This window comes from Artibeus jamaicensis, unplaced genomic scaffold, assembly GCF_021234435.1.
Source record: "Artibeus jamaicensis isolate MK-2021 breed Jamaican fruit bat unplaced genomic scaffold, CSHL_Jam_final contig_889, whole genome shotgun sequence".
Lineage (NCBI taxonomy): Eukaryota > Metazoa > Chordata > Mammalia > Chiroptera > Phyllostomidae > Artibeus > Artibeus jamaicensis.
The window spans coordinates 5,114,281-5,120,882 of NW_026522005.1; positions in this window are offsets into that span (position 1 = coordinate 5,114,281).

The window sequence follows — 6,602 nt, forward strand, 5'->3', positions numbered from 1 at the left end:
TTATTGGGCAATAACTTTGTCCAAAGTTATTGGACAAAGTTACCGAGAATATAATATACTCAACATTTATTATATCTGGTAAAAACAAACTAAGGAAGGAATGAATTAAGAAAAGGAACTAAATGAAGAAAAAATTATGTTAAGTGGCCTTTTGTACTGCACTCACCCAAACAAAAAATAAATTTGCAAGGACAAAACAAAGAACATTAGCGCCACCTGAAGGCAGAAATCTGTTTGGAATGAAAGGTGATTACGTACTGTGGGAGGATGTTATTAGCACTGAAATGTGCAGTGGAGATAGATGGTCTAGCCCTGCGTGGTCATAAAGTGATAGGTAGCACCTATGTGAATATTGAGCACTTAAACTGTGGCTAGTCCAAACTGAAATGTGCGATAAGTGTAAAACGCAGATTTCAAAAACTTACTATGGAAAAAATAATGTAAATGATTTCATCAATAATTTTTACATTGATGACATTAAAATATTTTTATTATGAGGTTAAACAAAAATGTTATCGCAATTAATTTGAACTTTTTATTTTTATCTTTTTTAAATGTAGCTTCTAGAACTTTAAAGTTACATATGTAGCTCACATGATATTTTTAATGTATTTATTCTTATTTATTCTATTATGCTTGTTCCAGCTTTTCCCCTTTTGCCCTTCTCTGCCCAGCTCAGCCCCCACCCCACCCCCCCCCCCCACCCCCACCCCACCCCACCCTTCCACAGTCAATCCCCACACCATTGTTTATGTTCATGGGTCGTTCATACACTCATATCATCTTTCTGTTGGCCAATGCTGATCTTGCCCTTGTCACTCACAGTGTAGACCACGGACCAGCAGCAAGGGTGCCCATTCATTCCCTGAGAGCGTGTTAGATATGCGGAATCTCAGGTTCCATCTCCACTCCTCCAAATAGGACTCTTCATTTTAACAAAATTCCCAGGTGACTGGTATGTATATTAAGGTTGAGACTTGCTGATGTAACCCAACCACCTTGCTTAACAAGTGAATAAACTGAGACCCAGAGTGGTGACTCACTCATTCCTGGCTCTCTAGCTGGTCGCACTAGTACCTGATTCCCCAGTGGTCTTAACACTTCCAAATACCCCACCCTCCACTGCAGACCCTTCCATCTCCTAAAGTAAAAATAAAATAGACTTTTGCTTCACTAGCAAAAAATAAATAAATAAAACACATTACCGTAAAAAGATAAGAAAATATTGTGTCCACAGGGATATTTATAACAGAATTCTAGGGTATTCTTTAGCTCTCATGCAACTAAGTCACTCCATAAGAATGTAGAAAACCTGTGCTTTCTAAACCATTCCTACAAACAAGCCCCTTGGCCTGTGGGTAAAAAAGGACAAGAGTTTGGAATCAGTAATGTGCCTACCACTGAGTCAGTAAAAACAACTTAAAAGACTGGTTCTTTTAGCATAAGTGAGAAGGTGAAAGAAGGAATTTCAGTTTTGCAACTCAGCTCCTTGTGCGTGGGTCTTACTCGTTCTTTGAATGCCCAGCTCCACACAATGTGTTCAGCACACAGAAGGCTTTGAATAAATAGGTTGAATGCACAGATCAGCTTCTATAGATTAGGTTCTAAACCTCAGGAAGTGTTCCCTGCTTTTCATTGTCTGGCAACAATGTAAAGAAATTCAGGAAAACACTTAAGTAGGAACCATAGCTAAAATTAGTGCTGCTTTTATGTTAAAATTTCTTTGCAATTAAGCACATTATTAAGAAAATTTAAATAGATACTAACTTGGGTCATGATAATATAATCCATCCCATAGAAAGAGGAGGTTCCAGGTAAATTAATACTGACAAGCAATTCCAAGGAGCAGAAGTTGCTAAAATATTTTCACTCATTCAGACTAATCAGGTCACAGTATACAGTGCCTATGGCTCAAATGTTTTTTCTCCTAAAAGATCTCTTTTTTCTGTGCCAACTGGAAAATGTAGATTTACTTAGGAAATGAATTTCTGTGTTATATGAATTGAATACACTACATAGACTAGGAAGCCCATTATTGAAATGATTTTTTTAAATGATGTAAGTCACATAGGAAGGAAAGTTTAACTCCCACTCTCTTCCTTTCAATTGTCCTATTTCCTCATGTTTTATCCATTACTCATGTCAGGTTTTGTTATTAACCTAAATAAAATAATAGGACATCAATCTTGCTTGTCATATATAATAATGAACAATGGCTGTAGCACAGAAGTATTGGGATGGCAATAATAAAAATAATAGGCCAAAACATTAACTTACATATCATTAATTTGGCAATAACATTATGCATGGCCTTACAACATTTCTTCTATCAATGCCCTGAATAGGTACAGAGTGATTTATTCATTCACTCAACAATATTTGCTAAGTATCCATATGCCAGGCACTGACAGAGGCACTAGAAAAATAAAGACCAATGCACCAATCCCTGCCCTCCTGGAGCACTTATGCTCATGGAAGAGACAAACAATAAACACACACATGATGAAATATAATGTACACCAGACCCTGATGAATTATGTGGAGGACACTGAGGAGGGCAATGCTAAGGAGGGGAATACTATTATATATAGAATGGTCTCTGTTAATTTTGAGTGGGAACCTGAGAAAGCAAGGGAGGAGGCCAGATATCTGGGGAAGAGCTGCCTGGTCCAGTGGAACAGAGGTACAAGGCCCTAAGTCAAGGGCATGCTTAGCAGGCTGAAGAATAACACACAGGCCAGTGTGGGAGGAGTGGAATGAACACCAGCAAGAGCAGGAGGACATGAAGTCAAAGAGGTAGCAGGGGCCAGACCAGGTAGGACTATGTATGATTTAGGATATGCTGCTCAATACAAGGAAAAGCCACTAGAGGGTGTAGCAGAGATGTGACATAATCTAATTTAGTCTTGAGAAGGAATCACTGCAGCTGCTGTGTTGGAAATAGACCCTAGGGAACTAGACAGAAGTGGGAGTTAGAAGCTTATTATAATAACCCAGGCAGGAAATGAAGGTGACTTGGACCAGGTCAGTACTGGTGAAGAGAATGAAATGGAATCAAATTTGGACATATTTTGGAGCTAAAACTAGCAGGAAGTTCAGGTGGATTAGAGGTGGTGTAATAGGAGGCTTCGGATTTTCTGAGCCGTGGAGATACCTGTTCCTAATGAATCTGAGACATGAGTAGATTTAATTGAGTGAAGGGGGAATGAGGAAAGACCAGAGATTACTTTTATACATAATTTGAAGATGGTTTTAATATATGCATTCTCAAATTTTAGATAGACTAGCACCTGAGGCCAAGATGGAGGCATGGGTAAATACACTTTGCCTCCTCACACAACTGAAAAAAGGACATGAGCAAATTTGAAAACAAGATATAATCAGACCTGCCAGAAATTCAAACTGTATGGAAGTCTGACAACCAAGGAGTTAAAGAAGAAACACTTATTCAGACTGGTAGCAGGGGCGGAGACCAGCAACTGGGGTGGAGAGGACTTGTGGCAAAGTGGCAGCTGGAGGACCCAGCAAGGCAGCGGCTGGCAGGCCAGACGGTCCCACATTTGTGTGCAGATAAACTTGGAGGAACAACTGGGGAAAGAGACAGACTGTACAACCCAGGGTTCCAGTGCAGGGAAATAAAGCCTCAAAACCTCTGACTGAAAAACCTGTGGGGGTTGAGGCGGCAGAAGAAACTTCCGGCTTCACAGGAGAGTTTGTTGGAGAGACCCACAGGGTCCTAGAATGCACACAAACCCACCCAGGAATCAGCACCAAAAAGGCCCAGTTTGCATGTGGGTGGCAACAGAAGTGACTGAAAGCCAGCCTAGACCTGAGCAAGCAGCACTGTTCCCTCTCAGGCCCTTTCCCACACATAGCACAACAATGCAGCCACATGGGTTGCCCCACCCCGGTGAACACCTAAGGCTCCATCTGCCTTTTACTACATAACAGGTGAGGCAAGACAAAAAAAAAATATGACCCGAATTAAAGAACAGGTCAAAGCTCCAGAAAAAATACAACTAAGTGATGAAGAGATAGCCAACCTATCAGATGCAGAGTTCAAAACACTGGTAATCAGGATGCTCACAGAAATGGTTGAGTATGGTCACAAAATGGAGGAAAAAGTGAAGGCTATGCAAAGTGAAATAAAGAAAAATATACAGGGAACCAAAAGTGAAGGGAAGGAAACTGGGACTTAACAATTTGGAGAAGAAGAAAGAAATAAACATTCGACCAGAATAGAATGAAGAAATAAGAATTCAAAAAAAGTGGCAAGAGGCTAAGGAACCTCTGAGACAACTTTAAATGTTCCAACATCCAAATCATAGGGGTTCCAGAAGGAGAAGAGGAAGAGCAAGAAATTAAAAAGTTGCTTGAAAATATAATGAAGGAGGACTTTTCCAACCTGACAAAGGAAATAGACTTCTATGAAGTCTAGGAAGCTCAGACAGTCCCCAAAAAGTTGGACCCAAGGAAGCACACAGCAAGGCACATCCTAATTACATTCCTCAAGATTAAAGATGAGAGAATCTTTAAAACAGCAAGAGTAAAGGAGACAGTTATCTACAAAGGAAAACCCATAAGACTATCAGCTGATTTCTCAAAAGAAACTTTGCAGGCAAGAAGGGACTGGAAAGAAGTATTCCAAGTCATGAAAGGCAAGGACCTACATCCGAGATGACTTTATCCAGCAAAGCTTTCATTTAGAATGGAAGGACAGATAAAGTGCTTCCCGGATAAGGTCAAGTTAAAGAATTTCTTCATCACCAAGCTCTTATTATATAAAATGTTGAAGGGACTTATCTAACAAATGGAAGATTAAAAAATATGAATAGTAAAATGACAATAAATTCATAACTATCAATAACCAAACCTTAAAAAAACAAATAAAAAATGAACTAAGCAAACAACTTGAACAGGAACAGATTCACAGAAATGGAAATCACATGGAGAGTTATTAGTGGGGAGGAGAAAGGGGTATAATGAGGTGAAAAGTACAGGGAATAAGAAGTATAAATGGTAGGTACAAAATAGACAGAGGGCGGTTAAGAATAGTGTGGGAAATGGAGAAGCCAACGAGCTTATATGTACGACCCATGGACATTAGCTAAGGTTGGGGCGGGGGCTGCTGGTGGGAGGAGGAGATACAGGATGGAGGAGAATAAAGGGGAGAAAAAATGGGACAACTGTAATAGCATAATCAATAAAACATATTTCTAAAAATTAGATAGACTAGGATACAGTTCAAGGGAAATGTTGAGGCGTGTGTCCTGTCAGCCCCTGAGTCAGGAGATGGCCAAAGAAGTGAGTGGAAATAGAGCAGAAAGGAGTTCCAGGGCTGAGACTTGGGATATCCCACACTGAAAGGGGCTGGCTCTGGTTTAACTGTCCAGATGTTTAGAGTTGCCATTTCCCAACCCAAATGTTGGCTTCTGAGGTTGTAGCCCAGTCTGTCTTCCTCACTCTACACTTTGCCCATGGTGTGTGCTCAATAAATATATGGTAAATGAGTGAATAAAGGCAATGCTTAGTACCAAGCACTGTTCAGAGGGGTTACCAAGATAAAGAAAGAAAAAGTGTGGAAAGAGTGCATCTGGCTTCGTTTCCAGTCCCCATCACTCAGTCCTCCCCATGGGAGAAAGGATGACTCACCTGCTCGATGAATTTGGGAGAGGAAATGAACACTAGGAGGCCCAGCAGGTTCTGGGCTCTTGCTTTTCCCAGAAGATAGGTCTGAAGTTCTAAGTAAGATTGCATCTGGGGGATAGGAGAGGAAGAACAGTGTAAATTATCTGCCCTCAAACCTCAGTGTGTTATTACATGGTTTTTTGTGAATGATTTCTTTCACTTACACTGTTTTCGAGGTTCACCCATATTGTAGCACGCATCTGTCTTTTATTCTTTCTTATGGTGCACTATTTTCCATTGAAAGGATATGCATGTTTTGTTTATAGACATTTGGACTGCATCCACCCTTGACTATTATAAATAATGCTGCTACGAACATTCATGGCCAAGCTTTTGTGTGGATATATGTTTTCAGTTCTTGTGGTTCTATACCTACCAGTGAAATTGTCAAATGGTACTTGTATGTTTAACTTTCTGAGGAAATTCCAGACTGTTTTTCAAAGTACATGCTCCATTTTACATTCCAACCAGAGGTGTATAAGGGTTCTGACTTCTCCACAATGCTTGTTATTATTTGATTATGGTCGTCCTACTGATTTTGAAGTTATATCTCATTGAGGTTTAGATTTTCATTTCTCCAATGGATAATAATGTTGAAGATCTTTTGATGTGCTTGTTGTCCATTTGTATATTTTTCTTTATTCCTTCCCTCTGCACACACAAACTGGCTTGAATCCTGTTTCAATCATACTGGTTGGCCTTATATTTGTAACATTAACTTGAGACTTAAAGTAAAACATAGTTCTTATCCTTCCCCCAAACACAAAGATCTTAAAAGCAATTACCACTTCATTTCATCTTAACTGTTACTTACTATTTTATTCCAACTTTATTTTTATGCCTTGTAAGCTCATCATTATTGCTTTGTAAAGTCACTACTTCCTTAGTAATTTAAGCAACACATTCACCAGTTA